This window comes from Arvicanthis niloticus, chromosome 28 (genome assembly GCF_011762505.2).
Source record: "Arvicanthis niloticus isolate mArvNil1 chromosome 28, mArvNil1.pat.X, whole genome shotgun sequence".
In the NCBI taxonomy this organism is placed as follows: Eukaryota; Metazoa; Chordata; class Mammalia; order Rodentia; family Muridae; genus Arvicanthis; species Arvicanthis niloticus.
In genome coordinates, this window is record NC_133436.1 from 22,965,520 (window position 1) to 22,991,375 (window position 25,856).

General features: G+C 40.5%; 1 protein-coding gene across 7 annotated transcripts in view; it reads left to right on the plus strand.

Moving 5' to 3' along the window:
• Hivep2 (HIVEP zinc finger 2) overlaps window positions 1–25,856 on the plus strand; it is a 185,104-nt gene that overhangs the window by 95,283 nt on the left and 63,965 nt on the right. For all 7 annotated transcript variants that reach the window (XM_076926901.1, XM_076926907.1, XM_076926906.1 and 4 more), the window contains one exon: window positions 3,303–3,404. The gene's annotated coding sequence lies outside the window, so the exon portion shown is untranslated. The remainder of the gene's footprint in view (window positions 1–3,302; window positions 3,405–25,856) is intronic.

The following is a 25,856-nucleotide window of genomic DNA, read 5'->3' on the forward strand; positions in this document are numbered from 1 at the left end:
GAATGCATATCCAGTACAAGGGCATATGAATGATGTGTGTTCATGTTGGTGCGAAGAGTGGATTATTGTGTTTGGGTTACAGGAATAGGAGTGTCTTCCTGGTTCAAATATTAGCAGTTTTGCCATGTTTTTCTAAGGAAAGCTAGCATGAGTAAGTCATTAAGCAGGGCGACTGCACTAACCAAGCTGCTACGGTGGGGATAGTGGTGATAGACTAGTGTGAGGTTGGCAGTATTTGGAGTCTACATGCATTTCTATCTGCCTTTCTGGCCCTTCGAGTGTTGGGAGATTGCTCACGTGTATAAGGACACAGTGACTCGAGTTTACTCCAGATGCTGTGAACCACTGCCATGAGTGCTGTAATCGGTTAGCACGACCCTGCCCCACGGAGCATCCCATAAACTCACAAAGCATGGCCCCTGTGCATGACCAGGGAAAGCTGCCCATCAAGCCCCAGGCATGTAAACCCAGCGTTGTCCATTCGTCGAATTTACTGCATATAAGTAGCTTCAACAGTCCAATGGGTAACAAGCACGGTCAAGTCATAGCTAGACATAGACATAGACACACTGTTCTATGGGTTAGACATTTTCTAACATGGAACTGCTTGAAATGCCAAGTTCAGATGAACTCTTCAGTTTCCTGAAGGGGCTAAAGTCCCGATGACTGAGTCGCATCAGGGCCCTGCCTCCAGCTAGTGCCAAGGGTGGTTTGGGCATCAGGAAAAGGGAAGGCAGTTCAGACCCAGCCGCTTCAGCTAGTTGTAAATGTTTCTGTACTTTGTAGTATCGGATCCCTGGGGATCTACTGCAGTGCCATGTATTGGTGTTTATTTGTAAGAAAATGAACATTTCTGAGAAAATGTCTCATAGCTTGCCTACCTTGGCTTATAGGCAACGTAATTTCATCTTCTGTGCCAATCACTGGCAGTCCTGTCGTCAGGTCACTCATGGGTGAATAGTGGATTTTCCTTACCGCTCTCAGACTTCGACAGGAGGTAGCCGTACCACTTTTAGGTGCTCTGCAAGCATTTAAAATGTCTCCTTGTCATTTGAAATCACTGCTACCCCCCAACAACAGATATAGAAAAGGTGTCTGCAGATGAGTAGGTGAAAAGGCTTTTAACATATGGGCCTGATAACTGGTTGTACTCAGAAATTTAAGACTTCTTAGGAGGCAAACTTACATAATTTAAGGAAACCGTATCCTAAGAAGTGAGAAAGACTGGAAAGGATGTTAGACTTCTATGTCTGTACAGGTTAATTTCACGCTGTACAAGGAAAACGCAGTAGAAAAAGATTTTAAAGAATTTTTAAGCTTGAGGGCTGGGAGATGGCTCAGTGAGTGAAGTAATGGGAGAACAAACCTGACCGATTAGATCCCCAAACACCTACACATAAACATAAAGCCAGGCGTGCAACTCATTTCTGTACTGTTGGGAATACAACTGGAGGCCTTGCCCTTGTACGATAAGAGTTCTACCGCTGCCCTTCCCCCCTAGCTCATTCTGTGACAGTGTGTGTGCATGCCTGTATGTGTCTGCATCTCTGTGTGTGTCTGTAATCCTAATGCTGGGGGAAGCAGGAACAGGTGTATCTCAGGGGGCCAGTCTGTCCTGTTGGTGAGATCCAGGTGTAGCAAGAGACGCTGTCTCAAACAATCCAGAGAGGAAGACGCTGACATCATTTGGCTTCCACATGTTGTGTACACAGGTACATACACAAACACACATGTACTCACTACACACATGCACACAAAATGAAAAGAAATTTATACAGTAAGGAGGACTCTTCATGTGGGTTCTGCATCATGAGGGGCGAGTCCTAGTCTGCTTTAGGAAGCTGCCAGAGGGAAGGAGCTGGGTGCCAAGCTTCTGCATACTCCCACCCTGGCAGAGAGCTGCAAACTGGGTCCTGAACTTGGGTACCATTGATATTTGGGTGTCTTTGAAAAGCTTGCATAACAAAAAAAAAAAAAAAAAAAAAAGGAAAGACAGAGATATTCTTACAGCTTTAAGTGTTTGAAGATAAAGAATGTGTTGAGCCATCTTGCAGTTCATCGAAGGGTGACTGTATTTGTTGATTCAGTAAAATTAAAGCACATGCACACGCACACACATTCTCACAGTGTGGAGGTGCAGGGTAGTGTTAGGGCTTTTAGCTTGCAAGTGTAGGCCCCAAGTTAACTCTTGTGATTATTGTAGGACTCGACTTGGTATAGATGGCTATTGTTGTTTGTGTTGCCCATTGTTAGCGTTTTTTGAGAATATCATCTAAAACCAGAAAGAAATAGCAAATCTATTGCAAACATTTTTTTCTTCTTCTAAATACTGATTAATTTCATTCATGTGTATAGAAAGATTGGGGAAGTGGCCATCTCATAATTCCAAACTGTGCAATTAAAAACCATGTATGTACGGCTTGGGAATATGGCTTGAACTTTGCCTAGGATGTGGTTGTTTCTATGACTTCAAAATCCTGGTTTGAAAATACTGAGTCTACTCTAGGGAGACCTGATTCAGGATCAGCTTGAAGCTGTGTGATTTTCTGTCATCTGCTCTTCAGCTTGATGCTCTAGTGACTATTTTAGTCTCTCTCTAGGTGAGGTATTGCTTGATTTCTCTTGGAACTTTTCCAGTAACTGAGATAGTAATTTGATTTCTGGACCTCAGGACAGGTGTTGTGCTGAGAAAAATGAGTGGAATGAGCTGATAGTATTTATAAAACATTTATAATAACTCATTGACGGGACTTCACTACTGTGAGCAGTTTCTGAGGGAAACAAGGCAGCGAGCTCAGAATGATCTGCACATCCATGTTGCTGAATTATTTTCAAGATGGCTTGACCACTGTTACGTGTAAATAATCAATGTAGGTGTTAGCTACTATTGCTTAGCAGATACTGGCTGTAGCTAAGGTTTAATGGCTTTCGAGAAACGCAGCCAACAACAAGAATCAATGGGGGTTGGGAGGGGGCAATTATTCCAGAACAACTCTTTCCATGCTTGCTCGTGTGTGATTTTAATGTCCTTGTACCATGTACATGTGGTACCTTGTACCTTTGTACCATGTGGGTAATCATTTTCATGTGCCAATCGGTGTTGGAAATAAACTTTTCCATTTCACTCTGGGTGTTTAATCTCTTTGTTTGGGCATTCATTTTACTCCAGTTACAGAATTTAATCCAGTTACTAAATACTTTTGTTTTGTAGCACGGTGTTGTTCTCGTCGTGAATTGTGTTATTAAGTTACAGGTGCCATCACACCCTGATGTAAATGCTCTTCTGTTTGTGTTTTCATTAGGTGAAGTCTCTGAGTCTTGTCAAAGCCAATGATAATCAGATCTACTTGAAAGATTAAGTGAATTAATTTGATTGGAACATTCTCTCAACAGCCAGCTAGTAGGTAAGTGAAGGTACTCCCTTTTTTTGATTTAATTTCAGTCGCCAATGTGTGATATTAAGTAGGTGTTCAGTAAGATTTTGACAGAAATAATTTGAAGCCTTCAAGACAAGTGATAGACCATGGGAATATAGCCTCAGTGAATGTATTTCTATATCTGTCCTGCAATTCTAAAAATTACTTTAAGTTTAAAAGTGTGTGTGTGTGTGTGTGTGTGGTCTGTCTGTGTGAGGTGGTATGTATGTATGTATGTATGTATGAATATATGTATGTATGTCTGTGTGGGAGGCAGTGCATGCATATGAATGCATGCACATATGTGTCTGATGTGTGTGAGGTAGTGTATATATGTGTGTGTAGCAATTTATGTGCACATATGCACATGTATATATGGTATGGGGCTGTGTACGTGTGTGTATGTATATATGTATATGTGTACGTGGGATGTGTGTGGGGTAGCAATGTATTGCATGTGTGTGCATGCATGCTCATTTGTGTATTATGTATGTGGGGACAGTGTATGCATGTGTATGTATCTGTATGCAGGTACACAAAGTTCAGGGCAGGATGTCAGTCACCCCGCTTTATCACTCTCTGCCTTATTCATTTGAGACAGGGCCTCTCACTGACTAGCATCTAGTCCAGCAGTCAGCCAGTCCCAGAAGCTCATCCCCTGCAGCGTTAGTGTTACCCTGAAGCATAGAGGTGTACCTGGGCTTTAACCTGGGTGCACTCTGAATGTAGCGTTCTCTCTGTAGTCTATGCAGTCTGATTTTACTTGAACACTAGAAACCGTCATTTACTGTTTGGAATTTCTCCTCTTATCTACTGTTCTGTTCTATTTCATTCTATCATATTAGATGCAGATGATTGGATCCAGGGCCCTTGCACATACCAGCTTCAGGTTCTGCCACTAGGGCCTCACTAACAACTCCCCTTTTATTTGCAGTTTTGTTGATAATTTTTTTGTAATCTTGAACTAATGTGAGACTATCACTTTTTACTTTGGGGGATATTTCTGTCTGTCTCTCTTTGTCTGTCTGTCTGTCTGTCTGTCTGTCTGTCTGTCTCTGCATGTGTGTGAGTGTGTGTGTGTGTGTTTGTATGTGTGCATGTGTATGTGTCTGTATTTTACTGGATTATAATCTAATATATAGTAAGCTTTTAAAGAAATCTCACATCTTGCTATATTAAACCATTCTCATTCTCTGTGCATGTGTCTGTGACAAGAACAGACATGTAAGTAAAGGCTTGTCTGATTGAACTTCATGTTGTGCTGGATGGCACTGGAGGCTCCTGAGATAGAAAATTGGGAACTAGGAGTTGTTTAGGCTGTTCCCAGATCGCCAGGGACTGCCAGAATTTAGTGGGAACAGGACTTTGGCTACTCTTAAAATGTCAGTGTAGTAAAAGCCTGCTCTCTCAAACAGATTTTTGGCATCAGAAAGCCTAAGTGATACTGATTTCAGGGATTGGTAATTTTTTTTTTAAAACTCAGGCAAACTTCTGCTTTAATTAACCCTTTGTATAGTATCAGAATTTTTTAGGAAAATTATCTTTCTAATTTTAGGTCACAAGACATGAATTATGAAAGTTCTACATATTCTTCATGATGATAAAATTATGTGCCTTATTATTTAGTTTCTTTCAAATAAACTGGAACTATTTAAAAATCCAGTGAATGCTAATGAAGAAGAGAAGAAAATGTCTAATGATTAGGGAGACGGTTTCAAGCTACCCAACAACTGGTGTTTGTCTAGCTGTGAGCATCCAAAGGTCCCATTGGTCAGGCAGGCTCTAATATTGTATGGCCCGTGGGTACCAACAGCTGCCTTGTCTCTAGTAATCTGTCTTGAGGCCTCAGCTTTAGATCTTTGGTCATTTGTGTAGCCTTTGGACATCCAGGAAAGTAGAAATACTGAATTTACAAACTGCGGGACATCTTTTTCATCCTGCCTCGTGAGGTGTTTAATTCAGTATTCATTTGTGATCGAGAATTTCCCTTGTTACATACACGTAGTACCATTGGAAAGCAGTTTTGAGTAATTAAATGGAGATAAGGCAGTCAGATGAAAATCGCACGGGGAAGAGAGACGTCTAAAATATTTCCAAAGCAGAGCTTTCTTGTCTTCTGTAGTTTATCTGTGTCAGAGGACGAAAATTAATGCACCAAACTCTTAACTGCAATACTGTTCACAGTCTAGTCTCCTACAGTTATTCCCAGTGTGTGTGCACCTCTGCATCCAGTTTCTGATTGTGATATGAGATGTGTACATATGTCATGTGTAGGAGACTGAAAGTGGACATGGCCTTAGCCCCAGGCTTCTTTAACGTCATCACTTTGAAAATATTGAATATTTTGGGTTCAATAAGTATGCTACTTAATCCATAGTATTTTAGGAAGGTAAGATATATGGTCAGCAGGCAGTGGGAGCCCATGACTGTTAGTGATGGTGTGAGGGAGGTTCATGTTAACAGCTGAATGGCTAATGTTTAAACTTTACAGAAGCTGTAGTTTTTCTGCTGCATGCCTGCTGGTTCTTTAGCCTGCGAGCATGGACCTAACTCACAGAAATGGCATCTTTTCTCAGATATGGATATCTTAAGATTTTCTAATAATATGCACAGACAATATGATCAATGACTCCTTACTCTGTCAACAACTATTTCCCCTAATTCAACTAAGGAATTTTCCTCCAAGTTATAAAACTCCCCCTGCCCCAAGTTAGCAAATAGAAAAGAGTTTGAAAAGATAGGAAACCTGCAACATTAGAATATTCATTTTATGATACTTCCTGTCAAAGATGAGAAATGTGAATTATTTTATCCTTATATTGATGCTAATTTTATACACTGTTTTTTTTTTTCAAGCTGGTAATGTTTTTGAGCAGACTTAACATTACATGTCTAGCTGAAATCCGTATTGTATCTGTTACCATGGGTTCTGATCTACATTCTCAGGTGTGTCCATCTTTCATTCAATGGGGTGGATTTATTTAGGAGTTTAACAAGAGGTGCCTCTTTATTGGCTCGAAGGGAAATATTTTTTACCTTTAATGAGCAATCTGTAGGATTCAGGATTCTGGCTCACAATTACTTTAAACTAAGACTTAAGATCCCTTGTCAATTTGGGAATGTTGGATTTCAGAGTTGATAGTTTCCTTGCCCAGAGTTGCATAACTACTACACTGATTAATATTGAGAATCAGAAATTATTGAAGTCTCATGTTAAGAAGTACAAAATGTCTGATTCTGATTTCTGTAGGGATTGCTCTATTTTGTAATTTTTTCCCTCAGACGGATTGTTCGATCTTCTATGGCTCCTTTCCCTTCTAATATGCCTATGTATGGTTTTATTTTCCTTCTTATTTCGACAAATTCAGAACATTTGTACTCTTGACTTGTATTTAAACACATTTCAGCTGCTCAAATTGTACACATCAAACCTGCTGGGCTTACCATAACTTCTGCCTTTGTAGACAGTTCACAGTAGATCCTGGAAGCTGCCAAGGTGTGGCCATCCAACCATTTCCTCTTGTTGAGGGGCAGTTTTGTAGATTTTTACATGCATGGAAGTTGTTTCTCTTTATATCCCCCCTGCTTTACTATAACTGAAGAATTATACATGCTTAATTACTGACAAGTTGGTGTGAAACCAGGCTTTTAAAAAGCATCTGTATCTGACTTCCAATGATCTCACTTTCTTTCTTCATTATAATAGATCCATACAGAGCCCATGAGTGGCTGGATTTCATGAGCCGTGTGGTTTCATTTTTCAGAAAGTATTTCCTTTCACTTTTTAGGTATCATACTTCATTCATTCATGAGATCAATAACTTATCCACCTATTTAGCTAGGCAGCATTTATTAAGCCGGTCATATGGCCAACATACATTCCATTCCATGTCTGTTCTGTAGCTATTCAACACCCCGATGGAGGGCTGCTTCCTTGTTTCAGAATAGTCTCTTCTGTAGAGTTATTTCTGCCTCTTTGGTTTGTACTGTATGACAGCTGTGTAGGAAACTTCTCAGTAGCTACTCTGTGTATCACCCCTACAGAGTGAAAGTTTCTGTGTGCCTTGTTTTTATGTGTATTAACATAATTGTGTAATAGTTTATCATTTACAAATAGTGTTTACCTGTGTTATCTTATGGGAGAAAATAGCTATGATAAAGAAATTATATATACTTTAGTTTGTTTATAAGGAAGTGGAGTAGACTGTTGGGTGGAGGTGCTATATCTAGTCATTTAGTCAAGGTCAGAGCCCCAGTGATTCACAGATTTACCCAACGTCAGGTGGAATGTAACACTCACTGTGTGGTCATGGGTCTGGTTGACTGACATTCTCCAAATATTGGAACTTTGTGGATATGGTTGCAACATTCTGTTTAATATGGTTCATATAGGTAAAGAGAAGGTATATTGAAGTTGTGAGAAAGAATTTGATTTTAGAAATTCTCCAGTGAGCCCCAAAGATCACACAACAGCTTGGCAGATATGAACTAACTGAAGGTTCTGTTACATTTATCCAACATTCACCTCACTCTGAGAACTGTACCGTCTTTAAGGCAGTATGCCTACAGGTTAAGAATGGGTTCATAAATTCAGGCTCCTTGGGCATTTGTAGCACTTAGTATAAATAATTTTTAAATTAAATAATGGGCTAGCCCACCTGAGTAGAGATCCCCATTTTATGTTTGAAGATAATACCACTGGGACTTCTTACCCATGAAGTCACAAATGCTAAATTAACTCGCCTGGCTCCATTGTCTGCTTTTTCTATTGTTCATACTCTTGGCTGAAGAGCTTTACTGATATCAGTCTGGTTAATCCTTTCACTTTAGGGTTACTGGTCTTTTTGTTTTATCTTACCTGGTTTCATAAGTCACTCAACCCTTCCTGTGTCTCTCATATCACTTCTTGATTGTATTTCTATGCTTACACCTAATGATGAAGTAGTTATACTGAAGTGTGTGTTTTCTCCTGTTGTGTATCACAAGGCCCCACTATAAACTGCTTGAGAGCAAAAGTAGATCTTTATTTTATCAGTATCTTCCTCACCCTGGGGGAAAATAAAGAGTCTTGAGCAAAACAGTAGATATCCCATAATTATTGGTGGAATTTATTAAAATGGTTTTAAGTTCCCTTTCAAAATTCAGGTTGCATTCTGAAAAACTGTTACATGACATTAGTGAGATGGATCAGGAAAACTGCATCTTACCAAATATCCAGAGCTGAGTCGATTAGCACAAACCTCCAGACTTTCAGTGCCCACTTTTTAATATTTTCATTTGAAACTTTATTATAAAAAAATAGCAAATAAAAAAAATCACACACGGAATTCTTTTTTTTTGTTTTGTTTGTTTTTTGTTTTGTTTTGTTTGAGACAGGGTTTCTCTATGTATCTCTGGCTGTCCTGGAACTCACTCTGTAGACCAGGCTGGCCTCGAACTCAGAAATCCGCCTGCCTCTACCTCCCAACTGCTGGGATTAAAGGTGTGTGCCACCACCGCCCGGCTCACACACTGAATTCTATCCGCAAGTGTATAAAGATATATTTGATAGTCAAGTATGAAATCCAATGTGATGCTCCATTGCTTCCATTCTGAATGGCTGCACTATGGATCTTCACACTGGATTTTATACTTCCTTGAGTTGTGCTTTCTTTGGGTCTAGTACCTCCTCGAAGTATAAAATGCAAAAGCTCTTAAAGTAAAATAGGCACAAGGTAACAGAAGTAGTCGTGTGGGAGGAGACTCAAGAGATGAAATGGCATGGGGTTTGTGAACCCATGAAAGTGTAGAATAGATGCTGAGAGATTTAGGGGCAAAAAGCTGAGATAGGATGTCCCTGTGCTGATGATGACAGGATGAAGGGTAGATGTTTCTTGTGGTCCTAAGTGCAGAGTGCCTGAGTGTTTTTGAGCAAGAAAGCAATGCACAGAGTTGCCGTTTAGGAGGCTCTTGTGGGTTGTGTTAGCTGGTAGGAGCAGAGGTGGGGTAGGGCAAGTGGGTGTAGCAGTCATTTCAGGCTTAGGGTGTGTTCATATTAAGTCAAGAGCTGTCACCTTGTGTACACTTATTGTCTCTGCACTCACATCACAAAGACACTGCCTAGATTTCATGCATGAGTGTATTCATTCTAGGTTCAGGGAATTCTTTCTCACTTGAGTTCCTTTGATTCCTCCTCAATTCCTCCCATCTCAAGTCTTGAATGCAGTCTTCTGTGGCTGTGTTCAGTTCCACTTGCTTTTTCCTTCAGGTTCTCCTGACTCTTGCACAGGTCACTGCCCCTGGTGACTGTTATTGTATCCTGTGTACCCCAGGGCACTGTGCCCAGTACTGTCCTTCACCGGGGTGCCTTGTGGTCTTCTGATTTTGTGGACTGGAGGTTGGGTAGTTGTTGGGGACCTGAGTTGGATTTGAGTGACAGCAAAGAGGACTGACTGGCTACAGACAAATAGAAGGAAACGTACATAGAAGACAGTGAGGGATTCCTCATTGCATGGTGTGTGTGTGTGTGTGTATGTGTGTGTGTGTGTGTGTGTGTGTGTCTGTGTGTGTGTGTGTCTGTGTGTGTGTGTGTCTGTGTGTGTGTGTGTCTGTGTGTGTGTGTACCTGCTGCTTATGGTTTGGAGGTGGGAAGCTTTCAGGTTTCAGCCTGGAGTTAAAATTCGACTTTTTACACACACAAAAAAAGAGAGATGCCAGTTTGTGTAGCAGTATGATCAACTTGATTTTATACATTTTAGATAACACCAGAGAAAATACATGTATTTTATTCTTTTCATGTGTTGGGAGGACTTGTGGTTGGAAACAAGAATCCCCTGGAAAACTCGAGTCTTTCCCCTTTTCTTGCTGTCCCCTCAGCTTACTAAATACTTCCTCATGAATTCATTTCCTTGGGTTCATGTGTACTTGTCAGGACTCCCATCAGCTAGTGTCTCTTTCAGGTTCCCAGAATATTAACAGACAAGGGAAATAGCCATCCTTTCCTTTTGACGAGCATGAATGCTACCCTCTCATGGTTTGCTGAAATAGCACATCACCAAAGTGCTGTGGCTTCTGCAGCCGCAGGTGATGCATAGGCACACACTTCTCTTTCTGTGTGATGCATTTCATTTGCTAATATGGTGCCGGGAAATGGGGGTGATTATTGAGCACCAAAATAGAGAAAAATATACTAGCTATGTGAATAAAATTATTCCTTCAATGTAATGACAAGAAAAGCTTAGGTTTCTAAATTTGATTGTAGCAGTGAGTTCACTGGTTTGGTATAACTCGCTGCTTCTTCCATACATAGAAATCTCAGAAGAGATATTCTGGATTAAATCAGTTTATGGGCATCCTCTGATCCTGTAATTACCATTTGTCATTACCTTGTGTAGTAATGATTAAAGCACACATGTTGTAAGTATAGGGCAGTGGATGTATCTTAGATCGTAAGCCATGAAAGACTTCCATTAACAGAGTGATTTGTGCATGAATAAATTATTCATTGACTGTAGCATAGATTCTGTCATCAGCCTTAAGTGGAAATTTTGAGAACACCAATCATCGCAGACGCCAACACTGCTGGCTGAGCCCTCATCCTTTCTTTCATGGAACTTGAGATTTTTTAGTGACTTGTGAAAGATTTAGTTTTGTTGCATTCAGTGAAGATTTATTTGAGGCAGTTCTGCCATGTGCAGTTTAGCGTTCTGGAAGTATAGGGGAAGACAATGACCAGTATGCCTGTGTATTGGATTTCAGTTGCTTTTAGCCCCCCAAACAGAGCTAGGAGTCGTATTTACCTGACTTGAATCGAAGGATGCTTGTAGCAGTGCCCTTGGGAATGTCTAAATAGAATGCTCTGTGAATACAAGAAGAAAGAAACCACATCTATGCTCTCGTGGGTGTCCTGGGGTTGGGGGGTGGACTCTAGGATCAAATAGAATTTTCTAAGAATGGCTTTTAAGAAAGGAGGGATCTTGTCAAGTGAGAAGAATTACACCCACCTAGAACAAGACATGGGATGAATACTGTCAGTTTCAACATTTGAAACAGGGCATTGAGAAATGTGAGGATGTGAAGGAAGGGGACATAGAAGCAGTCTATAGAGTAGGGAGAGCCTTGGATGTAATCCTAACCCATGCTTTGTTTTGGAGATTGAAAGAATGTTACCACATTTTTGAGCTAAGGAGACACACATTGCCTTACTTTGGGGGAGCTAGTTAAAGCTTAATTAATGATAGCATTGTAGAGAAAAATCAGAAGAACTGGAGGTAGATAAGATAGAAGGTGATTGGGTTAGTCTCTGTGAGAAGTTATAAAGTTCGGCAGTCAGATAGTTACAGGAACACAAACAAGGAGATAATTTGGAGAGAATGCAGTGAGTTACTTGTACTGCAGGATTTTTGTAATTGACTGTGAGGGCTGGGAATCAACAATCCAGTGAGCATAGTAAATGTGAGAGAATCATCCCATATCATGGAAATGTGAGCTAATCTCTACACATTGTACTGGGTATTGGAATGTGTATTGAGGATAATGAGGGTCATTCTAGCCAAAATAGCTGAGTAGTATTTGAGGATGTCACATACTACCCAGTTAATTGAAATCAGGGGCAGACTGTGATAAGGGTAATAGTAGGTGTGAAACAAAGGATCATGGGAATAGTGTTAACTCTGGACCAGAAAGGTAGCAAGTATGTAGAGAAAATGATGCTTCAACTTGGCCTTAAAATTCAGATCCAGTACTCTGAAGTATTTTAGATACATGTTAGTGTGTGTGTGTGTGTGTGTGTGTGTGTGTGTGTGTGTGTGTTTGTCACAATTATTTAAAAGAAGCCATCGAAAAGGAGACAGGGTTTACTTTGGCTTATACTCACAGAGGCTCCAGTCCATGCCCACTGGCTACATCATTGCTGGACTATGGTGGAAGAAAGCTTCTCACCTCATCAGTGACCAGAAAGCAGAGGGTAGGGACAACTACCCTTCAAAGCCCAGCCCTCAGTTGCCTACTTTTTTTTTTTTTAAACTAGGCTTCATTCTTCCTACCTCTCAAATGCCATTGAATTATGAATCTGTTCATGGCTGGGTCTGTTTGTTAGAGTGACACTCTCATGGTCCAATCACTTCTTAATGATTGGGTCCATCAGCTGGGGACCAAGCCTTGAGCATGAGACTTCAAGGGGATGCTGTGTTTTTAGACCTTACCGAGTTCTCAGAAATGTAGTTAAAGAAAGCAATACAAAAAGTGCTAGAACCTTTTACATAATGCTGGCTTGGTAGGTCAGGACCCAAGCTAATTGAGTTCAGCAAAAGCATTGGTTTTTGTATGTTAAATGTGTTCTCGAGTTTTAAAATTTAAATGTGAAATTGCTTTTAAATCCCGGCTGTAGATGAATGAACTATTAATGTGGTTTTATTTTGAAAATTATATTGTCACTATACATGCAGAAGGAAATGATAAACTAGCATTAAAATAAATCTCATCATAAAAGAAGGCAAAAAAAAAAATGTAGTTGAAAAATAAGTCAAGAGTGTGAGGATAGCTGAGGGAGGAGGAGCTTGCTAGAGAGAAGTACTCCCGCTGAGAGGTGGATCCTGCCTGCACTGGGTGCCCTGTTTAATGGGTTGGGAGCAAAAGTATAGTAGATGTGTAAGGTTTCAAATGTTCACCAATAAACTAAAAAACGGCCAGTGCTGCCATCATGGACCCAAGGCAACCATGACAAAGTTTCAGTGTAGACATTGCAGTAAGAATGTTCTGAAAGTTTGTGGAAGTAAGGGTAAAAGTATTTTAATGGCTATTTCTTATCTTGAAGATGTAATTAAACACATAAGTGAGCAGAAAGGCTGAGTTGGTTGTCCTCCTCTCCCCCCCCCCCCCACTCAGTGCTCAGTGGTTTCTCCTTGTTGGGTAAAGTTTATATAAACCCCGGGAAGTTCTTTGTGTTCTGGCTGGTCTGAGAGGCGTCACTTGAGAACAAGTTTGTCCCAAGAAGTCATTGCAGATTTCAAAATACTGCAAAAGTGTTGGGCTTCCTGCTGCCAGCTTCCCACTCCCTCTCAGCATCCTCCTCAGTTCCTGCTTCCCAGGTGATCCTCAGGGCACCCTGCTGATAGTGTCTAGTGTACTGCATAACCTCGGACTAGGTCAGGGAAGTCCTCAGGCTCTCCTTGGCTCTTGTCCCATGAAGGAGATTTCTACAGAGAACAACACACACTACCAACTGTTTGCCTGTTCTCAAGAATACTCATGGACTACTCAACAATCTACATGGCCATATACAAGGGCACCTTGTGTCACAGCAGGAAGAAGGAGAGGGTAGCAGTGTAGAACTCAAACAACAGGTGGAAGGGATAGGTTTTATGTCTTGTTTTGGGTTTTCTTCTCTGTGTGTTTTTAAAGCAGTTGTTTCAAGCACCTGGCACAACAGAGCAATTTTTTTTTGGAATGGAAGAAAGAGCATGCGCCCGGTGACCCTCTAGTGAACACAGGATATGAGCATGCCCGTGATCCTGGGTCCACTCACTGGTTTATCCTTTAGTCACTAAACATTTTCTGAGTTCCGTTTCTTATTCAGGCTGATGATTAGGAAATGTAACAGGGTTGGGAAAAGACGTGCAAATTTCTCAACAAAATATATTATTGGAAACCAGCCAATATAAGCAGGTTTCCCAGAATGATAGGGATAGAGTTGGTATGCGAGTTCATTTATAAGGTAATACTCGATAGGTGTCTCTCCAGTAAGTTGTTTCCTGCTACTCTGACCCCCACAGTATGTTCAGCCCATGAGAGCTCAGTCAAGTCGTCAGAAAAATGGCAGTGGGAAGCCTCTTACTTTTGGAGGAATCATCAGACATCAACCTTGACTCCTGCAGGCCTGCCATTCTCTTACTGGGGAACAAAGTGAGGAAAATCCTTACATGGTCCTTCCCTCCCAGGTCCTAATGAAGCCCTGGGACAGATTGGGTCAGGATGCTTGTTTGTGTGTCCAAGGGAACGTTTAGGGGGCCTTTGGAAGCAGCAGAAAGATGTCATAACCAGTGGCTGAGGTCAGAGCCGCGGACCCTTGTGAGTTGGAGACTTAAATACAGACTCCTCGAGCATGTTGTCATTTTTCTATTTTTCTGCTGTGAGTGACAAGTTTGTGTCTTGCAGGATTTATCATTTTCATTTTAGCTTGTCTATGTTGCATGAGAAAGCAAGGGCTTCCCTCCCCTTCCTCATTTTGCAGCAAATATTAGTGAATGTTTGATGAGGTGTGCCACACAGGCAGGTACAACTCTATTTTAAATAGTCAGAAATTCAGGTTTAATCAAGAGACTCGGGTCTTTTATTATACGACTCTTAATCTCTAATTCTTTTGTTTCTAAAGCAAATGAAAGTGTGTGTTTTATGATATAAGCACAAATGGCAATATTTTTAATTATGCTAAACTATAAAAGAGTGTTATAGTGAGTGAACACTAACATATTTTTTTACATTGACTAAAATACTTGAATTAAATTATTAATTGTGAAACATATTAAGAATATTTTAAGAATACCCCAATGCTGTTTTGGGAGGCTTTCATTTTAATTATGGTGAGATGTGTATGTGAATTTTAAATTCTAGAAAGAAGAATTAATTTCATCTTGATATTATTTTTCTAAATACTCTACATTTGCGCCTCTGTTATCTTTTACAACTTGACATCATCTTGCATCTTATATGTGTGACTTTGGAGAAAAGAGAAAACGAGTCTGATGTGTTTATTTTGATCTCTCCACCCATCCATCAACCCCCCTTGTCCCTCCCTTCCTCCCTCCCTCCCTCCTTTCCCCCCTCCCTCCCACTCTCCTTTCTTCTCTCCCTTCCTTTTGTCTTCTTGATATGGTTTGGTCAATTGCTTTTTTTTTAATTATTTTTTTATTTTTCAAGACTCAGATTAGGTGGCCCTAATTAGGTCCCCTGTGTTATCAGGGCACCTAAACAACATGCAAAGATGGATAGCTGGAAGTGAATAGAATATTTCTATCTGATGCAGAAATGTGTAAGAAATTCTCGATCAACTACAAAAGTCTCTTTCATCACTTACATTGCTTCTCATGTAGCTTAGGATAGCCTTGAGCTCACTGTGTAGCCAAGGATGTCTCTGAGCTCCTGCTCTACTTCGCACGTCAGCACGTGTGAAGTGTGGGTGACCAGCATGTTGTGAGCTGAACCTTTTCCAGATGACAGACACAAGACTTGAAGTGCTTTGGTTACTTGACAATTCTTCTCTGAGGTTTGCTGTAAACGCAACTTCACAAAGTCTGGATACCAGCTTTTTATTCCTAAGTTTCTTGAACATATACATAATGGAGGTGACTTCTGAGCTAAGAATTAAAAAATTAATGACATTTTAAAAAATTCAGATGGTAAAAAAGACATTTCTAAGTCAAATATACAAAACCAAATTTGTAAAAAAAAAAAATTGAGGAAGCATTATTTTCAAGGTACATCCTACCATGTATAATATGTAGAGTGAAAGCTTCATTTTTTCAGGATTTCCCTTGGAATTTAGAAATGAACTGGTTTACAAAGAAAAATTTAAAATGAAGGGGGCTCGAGAGATGGTTTAGCTATCAAAAGATCTTCCTGCTCTTCCAGAGGACCCGGCTTCAGTTCCCAGCCCCTATGTCAGGCAGCTCATAAATGCCTTTAAATACAGTTTCAGAGAATGCACTGCTGTCTTCTGGATTGCTTAGGCATGTGTGTGAATGCGTGGGTATGCATAGGGACACACACACACACACATGCACACACATACAGAGAAATGAAAAAATTATATATATATGTATGTATGCATACATATGTATACACACACACACGCACACACACACACATTTGTGCATCTAAGCCAAACATGACAGCATATTCTTTTAATTCCAGTTCTCAGGAGACAGAGACAGGCATATCTCTGAGTTTGAAGTCAGCCTTTACTACAGAACAGTTTCTAAGCAAGTTAGAGATAAAGTGATTCTTTGTCTCAAAAACAAAATTAAACAAAACTACACACACATAAACGCACATTGTGTGCGTGTATATATATGTATGGATGTGTATATATGATATTCATTAATTTATTCTAAATATTTCTTAGAATTATAACCACCTATTGTTTCTGCTTTACATGTGTTGTATTTTATATGCACAAGTTTGATTCATTTTGGACGTCTGATGAAAAATTTAAATGGAAATTATTGATATATTTTAATCTTGGCACCGTGAACTATTCTTCAGAACAGATGCAATTAGTTAACATTTTCTGCAGATTGCATTTTCAATTGTTTATACTAATAATAACATTATTTCTGAGGCCTGAAGATGTCTAAGGGAATTAAGTCTGGAAGTGTTCTCTCTCTCTCTCTCTCTCTCTCTCTCTCTCTCTCTCTCTCTCTCTATATATATATATATATATATATATATATATATATGTATATATATATATATATATGTATATATATACACACATATATATATACGTATATATATTTGTATATATACATATATATACATATATATGTATATATGTATATATATATTTCTATAATGGTCATTAGAGTGAGATACACTTAGAATTACATATTTAATAAAATAAAATAATATGAGGATCATTCTCAGTAATAAAAAGTTTCTATGTTTTCATGTGTGAATGCTGGGCTTCAGGGCTAGGAAGATGGCTCAGTGAGTAGTATCACTTGCTTTGCATGCCTGAGGATGCATAAATTTTAGTCCCCAGCCCTGAGTAGTAAGTTGGGTATGTAACCCGAGTACTGTGAAGGAGATAGAGGCAGGAGGGTTGATATGGTTTCCTGGCTGCTCTTCTAAACCCAGGTCTAGTGGGCTCTGCATTGGCCTACATAGGACATGCATGTGTACACGTGCACACGAACACACACACACACACTGGATTTCATTATGTATCTTCCAAACCTATAAAACTCCTTCTGTGTTTGAGACAAAAAGCTCATGCCAACATCCACAGCTATGTACTGTATCTTTTATGTAACTGAAACATTAGGCTGCTTTCTTGTCTCAAACAGGGGAAGAATTTTAGAGGTTTCCAAGATATATAATGAAACCCATTGGGAGTGAGTGAGTGGAGAGAGAGCTCTGCTGTATTATTAATTTACCAAAAATTAATATAGATTATTTTGAACCAGTCTTTCAATCTACATGGCTAAGAAATATCTTTCCTCATCTTTTGAAATGTAAGAGACAATTCGATTCAAAGTATCCACTGTGTTCACTAAGTTGTTAAAATGCTTTGTCCAAGATTTAGTCCTCAGAGTTTAAGTAAAGAATGCTTTTGGAAGTCTGGTATATCCTGGATGGCCTTTGTACTGATCCCATTTTAATAAGTCCGAGGGGTGCACCTGTGTGAGGTGTGAAAGCTACAGAGCACATGGCAGCCAAGAACCTTGATGAAGGAAGTGGAACAGAGATGAAAGAGGGCTCAGTGAAGTCCTCCTTTTTGCCTCTAAATCAGAATTTTATCAGACTCCAGCGGCAGACTCCCTGCACCCTGACTCTTGGGACATGTTCCCTCTCTCGGATCAGCTGTGGTTTAGTGTCTGGCTAGAAAACAGTGGTAGATGCCCAGAGAAGCGGGGCGTATGTGTTGCCCCCTTAATTCCTCAGTCTGCAGCTGAGTGATCATGGTATAAAGGGAAAAAATTAAAACCCTGGTGGAGCTTATTTTCTGAGTGTTGGAAGAGGAGAGTGGATGTAAGCCAAGCTTAGTTTGGCTCTTAAGAATTCATAACTGGGGAGAAAGTCTTGGCTTCCAGGATTTGTTAGGCATGAAGTGTAAGTTTCAAGTAAAGGCTCACCGACATTCCTAATTCAAGCAGAGATGAAATCTTTATCTATAAAGACCATGGAGTTGCTGGGGATTTCTTCTCAGTTGTTCAAGTTGTACATGGGATGGGAATGGTTTTCTGGCTCCTTCCTGTTGTTTTGAACAGCAATTAAATCTTCATCAAAGAATTTGAAATATCCTGCTAGTGTGTTTTATGTGGGTCAGCTTGATGGGCTTGTTGACTTTTCATTCTTTGAAGCTTTAAATTTTAAGTAGAATGACTCTTTTCAGGTTGTGTGTGGTATGTGAGTGTGGGGTGCTTTTAATATTTTGGAACATAAGAAGATACATATACCAAGGTTCTCTCTTATACTCATTCTCAGAGACCTAAAGAGTTAACTGATTTCAGAAATGCAGCTTAGTCAGAGTGCATGCCTATCTGTGTGGAAGCCCAACTTCCATTCTTGGCACCACATAAGCCAAACATGGTGGCTCGTGCACTCAGAAGTTCAAGGTCACCCCCTGCCACATATTGAGTGTGAAGCCAGCTGGGCTATAGAAAACCCTGTCTCCAACCAGGGGTGAGTGGGAAGATGACTCAGAGAATGAAATTGAGGCACAGTACCCCATGTTTGCAATCCCAGCATATCTGTGAAGAGATGGGTGACAAAGCCAAAAGAATCTAGAAGCCTTAGAGCCAACTAGCTTTATGTATCAACAGGAAACCCAAGAATCTGTCTTACGCAAGGCGCAATGTGAAGAATGATACCTGAGGTGGCCTTCTGACCTCTACATGCAAACTGTGATGCATATACACTTGTGCCCCACAGCAGTACACACCACCCCACACACACACAGAGAGAGAGAGAGACACACACACAATGCATATGCAAACACACTTAGAACTAAAATGTAATTATGCTCTAATTATACAAACTATCAAATATTTCATCAAAAAAATAAGAGCATGAGAATTTAAAAACTTTTTAAACTATTTATAAAAAGCTGTTTTAGTAAATATCCTAAATTATACATTAAAAAGCAAGTCTGCATTACACTAAATAAAGCATTTTAATCCAAAATTTTTCTAATAGCATAAGCTTATGTATAAAGTACATGTGAATTAAAAAATTATTCTGACAACTAAGAGAGAGAGTGTGTCTATATGTATGTGTGTTTAAATTTAAATATAACCAAGTTTCAAGCTGTTGTAGTAAAGCTGAAACACCGTGCAGATTCAGTGTGAAATGTCGACTTATACGTGACTATAAATAATTAACATCATGCTTCCTGTGGCCGACATCTTTACTAATAACAGATTAAGGAAGAATGCTTAATTGCAAAATTGTTCTAAATACTGCATTAATTCAGCAACTGTGGCGCCTTGGATCAGACAGAACACTGAGGGTAAGGAGCAGAGATGCTTTGTGTGGCTGTGCTTTGTTACCTGGGGTCCTTTGTGCTCACGCTAACGGCCATGGCTAGGTACTATGTGTTTCTTTTAATGGAAGCATTAGGCTGCTTGAACCTGTGTACTTGGAATGGTGTCTACTTACACACTCTTCAGTGTCACAACTTGCAAACCTTCAGGGCATTCATTCCAAGTATTTTTTTTTTAAATTGGTGCAAACAGATTAAGCAAAAGGATCCCCCCCCGCCCCCCGGGAGCCTAAACACTTGTAGTTTAATAGTTTAAGATTATAGGTGGCCTGGATGCTGGTGATAAAGGTGCCATGTGGTTTCAGTACATTTTGTGTACTGTATATAGTGTGTGTGTGTGTGTGTGTGTGTGTGTGTGTGTGTGTGTGTGTGTGTGTGTGTGTGTTTATGGCGAGTGGGCCTTCTAAAGCATGAGACTCAGAGCACAGAACTTGCCTGGGTGCGGGGCTCTGTTGGCTGTGTGGCTCTGGGCATTAGCATTCTTGCTGTGGGCACCATCTGCAGAGGCAGCAGAGGCTATCTTCCTGAGGACACTAGGGGGAGCTGGCACAGGAAGGAGGAAGCAGCAGATGGTGTTGTGACTGGCTGTCAGACTGCCTGTGGGCTCTTCGAAGTTTCCCTTGTCGGAGTCCTAGAAATACTTAGTTGGGACTTTTCAAGGGGACCAGAGGTCCTGTGTGAGCAGGTGGGGACTGGAACAAAAATTGTAGTTAATTGGTGTTAACATTGCTACATGTGTACTTGCCTGTATGCTGAGATGGCCTGTTTATGTCAGCAATCCATTTCCAAGTCAGTAAATCCTCCCTTCCTCTCTGTCATAAGGAAAAAGAGGGCCACTTCCAGTAATGTTTTTCTCTCATGGTTGCAAAGGAGAGGAATGGTTTTATTTCTCATTGTGACTATTCTCTATGGAGAAAGAAGGGACAGAACTCGTATGTAGCTAGGGGGAACAAAAAAACGAGCTTTTCATTATCCCAGGGTCGGGACTCTCGTTAGCCAGCTCTCACTAATCTCTAAGCTGCATGCTTGTACTCCCGGCTTTATTAGAGTAAGAACCGATGGAGGCAGCTATAGCAGCATCCATGGCTTTGCTGTCAGTTGAGGTCATAGCTGACAGCCCACTCTGTTCACCAAATGTCTTTATGACATAACCAAGTCAAGATGATGCAAACAGACACGGACCATCTCTTGTTCGCAATTGCTAACAAAGACTTTAAACTTCTCTTATATTCGTGATGTGGTTATCTCATAATAAATTGAAAAAAATAGTCTAGTTTTTCTTTTTCTGTTGTGTAGTTAAAAGTATTATGCCCTGCAGGGCCCATAGACATCAGATAGGGAAAGAGAACAGAACTGATTTCATGTGTATATCTGGAGCATTGTCCATTCATTCATTCATTCATTCATTCATTTATTCATTCATGCACTCATTCACTCATTTGGGGTAGGGATTGATTGGTTGGTTTTTCCTCTTAATTCTCGTAAAGGCACAATAGATAGTAACAAATGAATGTTCCCGGGTGAGCTCAGCAACATCCTGCCCTCCCTTTCTCCTGTGTCTCTTCTCCCTCCATGACACTGGAACTCCCAGGGAAGTAGGCAGACAAGGAGAACTCAGAGAAATAGGGACAAAACCCTCTTCTGGGTGTTCTTCCTGGGTCTCTACTGAAGTCTTGGTGTCATCAATTCACTTCCTTATCAATAAATACTCTTGTTCACTTTCATAGGTATTGAAAGGATTCTTCTAGAAATCCATTGGTTGGAGAGGGTAGGAATGGTTTTCTTTCTCTCTTTGACTCTTGTCTGTGGGGGTGCAGAAAGATGGTCATGGCAACAAGAGGATGGGGAAGTCCTAGGCCACACAAAGTCCCATGTTGTACCATAAAACATAAGACCTTAGGGCTTGGTAGTTACTTAAAGTCATATGGTAGAAGAGGAAGTCAGAGACTTTCCTTTCTTCACTGTGGGACCTTCTGCCACCTCACCCCAGATTTTCACACCAATAAATGGCACCTTTGTCTTTATCAGTAAGTATTTGACTATGATGAAGTACATGCCCAGATGGTCTTCATGTTTCCTCCTACCTGCACTTTCTAGGCCTGGCAGTGGTGACGAGCTGTGGCAGTCTTGAGCAGTGTCACTCAGCATCACACGCTTATCCTACAAATAAATAAGTAAATAAGTAAATAAATAAATAAATAAATACAACAACAAACCAGATTATTAACCCCAGATTATTTGGTTCAGTTTTAATGGGTATATTTAAAACTATGCAAGTTTTCCCTTATGGTTGACCCATTTTTTTTCAACGATACAATGAGCTTTCTTGAATGAATTCAGGAACTCTTCCCGTGTTATTTCTCTCTGACTTTTAGATGAATCTATGTCACAAACATCAACTGAAAAATACAGACCTAAGAACCTGGTAAAGGTGGCCAATTCAGAGCACTTTAAAGGTGGTTAGTGGTACCGCTTTAGAGCACTAAGTAATTCTATGGAACCGTTACCTTTATCCCCATTTAACAGATTAGAAAACTGAGGCACAGAGAAGTTAGTTAGCTCAGATGATGCTGTGACTTGTTCATTGAATGTGGGATGTGATTCAAAGCTGATATTCTGGCTTAAATCCCCATGACTTGATTCTGGATGCCGCATGTCTCTCGTTATTATATCAGTGCTGTACACTAGGGTTTCTTTGGATTGGAGAACGAGTGTGTCTGTAAGAAGGGAATCTTTGGACAGTTTGTGGTGTTGTTAATGTAGTCTTAGGAGGGATTTTCCTGGTCACTCCAAAAGATACTATTGTCATTTGGTTCAAAGCCTGTATTTCAGGGATGTGACAAGCCTTTGCTACGGCAGCTTTCTGGTTGGCCGTGTAGTAGGTGCATGCACGCTGACATTCCTGTCTACATTCCTGTGTGTTAGAGGAAAGTAAGTTTACCAGCGTATCTTCTTGACTAGTTCTGGCTGAGAAGCCAGGTTTGCTAGAACCAGTCACCCAGATGGCCAGGCTGGGTGGTGAACCTGCTTGAGAGATGCTCGCCGGTCGACACGTGGGGCCGTGAGGTGTGCTGCACCCTTGTCTGTGCCAGGCATGCGGGGCGTATTCTTTGTCAGGGTGAGACAGATGGTACAGTGCAAACTAAAATGATGAGGGAGGAAAGAAAAGTTGAAAAAAAAAGTAGAGAAAGGGCATTTGATTTTCTAATTCACATTTCGGAAGTGAATTCGAGCCTCTGTGATTGACTAATACATGCAGTGTTGCTCTAAGACATGAATCCATTAGCGTCTGTTTGAACAGATCTGAGTAATCGGCAGGAAGCAATCTTTTCCTTCATGGCTACTGTCCCAAATTGCATGGGGTTGCCTCCAGATCCAGACGATTTGGGCCGTTGAAAGACATGGCAGATCAATCTAGATTTTTTTTTTCAGTGTAACACACCCCATACCACCCATCTCAACCAATAGAGGAAAGGGCTGACTTTAATTTTCACGCTAGAATATATATTTAGGTATTTCTACACATACACATATCAATAAGAGCGGGGCACAAGTGCCTGGCGAAGTAGCCACGATAAGGATAATTAATCAGTCTTCATACAGCTGCTTCCTGGCATTTCTGCAAATCGTCGTGGAAAAATTAATGAAGGTTAAATCAGTAATGGTTTCAAGCTTGGCCAGTGGAAAGTATGACACTGTTTCCATCAGCAAGTAAGTTGGGCTGCTTTTTTTTTTTTTTTCTTTCTTTCTATAGGGGAAGTGGTATGTTGTGCACTCTCCACAGGAAATGGAAAAGGGCAGCTGAACTGTGTGTAGTGCAGGTATGCAGGAGCAATGCAGGAGCACTCTGGGACTGCTCCATTGGGCTGGCTTTGATTGACAGCACTCATTTGCCTCTTGTGCCCAAAGCATTATGTCCTGTGTAGAACAGGAATACTCTTTTTAAAAGTTTCTTTTTAAAAGCCAGTGAGAACATTGGCCTTCTGTTTGACCTGCCATCCAGAGAGGCTGACACTCTGTGAACGTGAACTCAGGAGGCAGAATGTGGAATTTATGACAAACAGAAAGTGAAACTCACCTAGCTGAGTTTATTTTTCAAGCTGAAGGTAGTTCAGTACAGGCCCAATTCACATCCTGTGTAACCCTATGGGATTTCCCCAGCAGTAGTTAAAAATTTTCCCATAGGGTCACACAGGATGTGAATTAAGTAAACACTTACCAGGCACGATGAAAAGGAAATCAGCTTTCTAAATGGTCCTTTCACTGTTAGCATCCTGTCCTTATTAGAAATCTGGGTAAGGGTCACTCAAGTGTCTCTTTCTCAAGTCATCACATTATTAATTGAATGTATTAATCTTCTCCGTTCTTAGGAAATGCATTTTCTTATGGAGGAAACTAAATCTCCCATGGGCGTTTGCATTTGAATTGTATGTGTGGGGGCTGGTTGTATGTACGTGTTTGTCGGTATGTGTGGAGGCCAGGAGGCAACCTCAAATGTCAGGGACTTTTTTACTTCAGGGACATCATCCATCTTATTTTTTTGAGTCAGGGTCTCTTGGACACTCTGGCATGTCACTTTAACTGTCTTCTTCATTTTCACCATCTTTAAATGGTGGTCATAGAAGAAAATCAAGATCTATATAGCCTGGCAAATAATCCAGGCTCAGTACATCTCTGTTACTGTCTATTAAATACATCTATCTATATTATGTCAGTATTATCTGTCTATCTATCTATCTATCTATCTATCTATCTATCTATCTATCTATCATCTACCTACCTACCTAATGATAGATAAATGACAGATGGATATATAGATGATAGATATATAGGTATCATTTAGATATTATTATGTCTTCATCTTTGCTTTGAGATCTAATTTAAATGTCACTTGTTAACAGATCGGTTTCTGCAGTTTCTCTGGATAGAGCGCCCCTAAAACACATATATTTGGCCCATGGTATTCCTCTACTGCTTTAGGTAATTCTTTACTCTTAAATTGTGCTGGCTTTCACTGTTCACGGAAAAGTGTGAAGTTAGTGGACCTTATCATTACTGGTAAAGTTTTATTTATCCCTTTGGACAACACTTGACATAAAAGTCCAGCTTAATACTGAAGAGACTGGGGCACCTCCTGTGTACAACTGGGAAGGCGCCGGCATTTGCTGGAAGTGGAAGAATTTAGGTCTGACCTTGGGGTTGTTACTCCATGGTAACTGCCTGTCATCTCTGAATGAACAAAGCATTAGCGTAAGGGGAAAGTGAAGTCAGTAAGAATAGGGTTCCGAAAGTGTGCTTTCTACCACTGAGCCACAGACAAGCGTCTTTGTGGTGGGAGGGGTGGAGGTGCATACCTACGTGTGTGCACACTTGTGTGCAGCCCGGAAGACAACTTCACTTCTCATTCTCACTGCCATTTACCTGGCTCTTTCCAGTTTAGGTTTCTCGCTAGGACTTCCGGTGTAACTGATTGGGTTGGGCTTACTGACTAGCAATTCCAGAGAGTCTCCTGTCTCTGCTAACACTGTGAGCCTTTTCTATGAGTTCTGGGGAATATATTTGGGTTCCTGTGCATGAATAATAAGCACTTTAAACACTGAGCTGTTTGCCCAGGCCCGAGTGCTTCTCTCTCTCTCTCTCTCTCTCTCTCTCTCTCTCTCTCTCTCTCTCTCTCTCTTTAGCTCTAGTCACTACACACTACAGTCACAGTGTGCTCTACACCCAAGACACAGTACCTTATTTAGAATTTGCGAGTTGGCTAATTACCAGGTGATCTTTAAAGACAGGCGCTGTTAGGTTTCTGAAACATATAGACCTAATATCTGAGTCTCAGGAGAAACTTCAGGTTTTCTCCAGCGGTAAGTTCATGCTTTATTTCTACTAAGACGAAATGTCTTTTGAAGGTCACACAGATCTGCTTGCTCTTGGATTGTTGATTCCTTCCAGGGTGAACACAGTACTACTTACTCTTCAGCTTCCATTTCACAAGCACCTCCTCTGGGCTGCTCAGGCATGAGTCGTTCAGCAGACGCCATTCCTCTTCCTCTTTGCCTGTCATTCTCCCTCTCCTTTCTTCTTCCTTTTCCCTTCCCCTTTCTCTTTCCATATTCCCTGATGCCACTGGAAAACAAATATGTAGGGAATTTAAGTGAACATTTATCTAGAAGCAGATTGCCTTGCTCTTTAATGGCAGCCAGTGC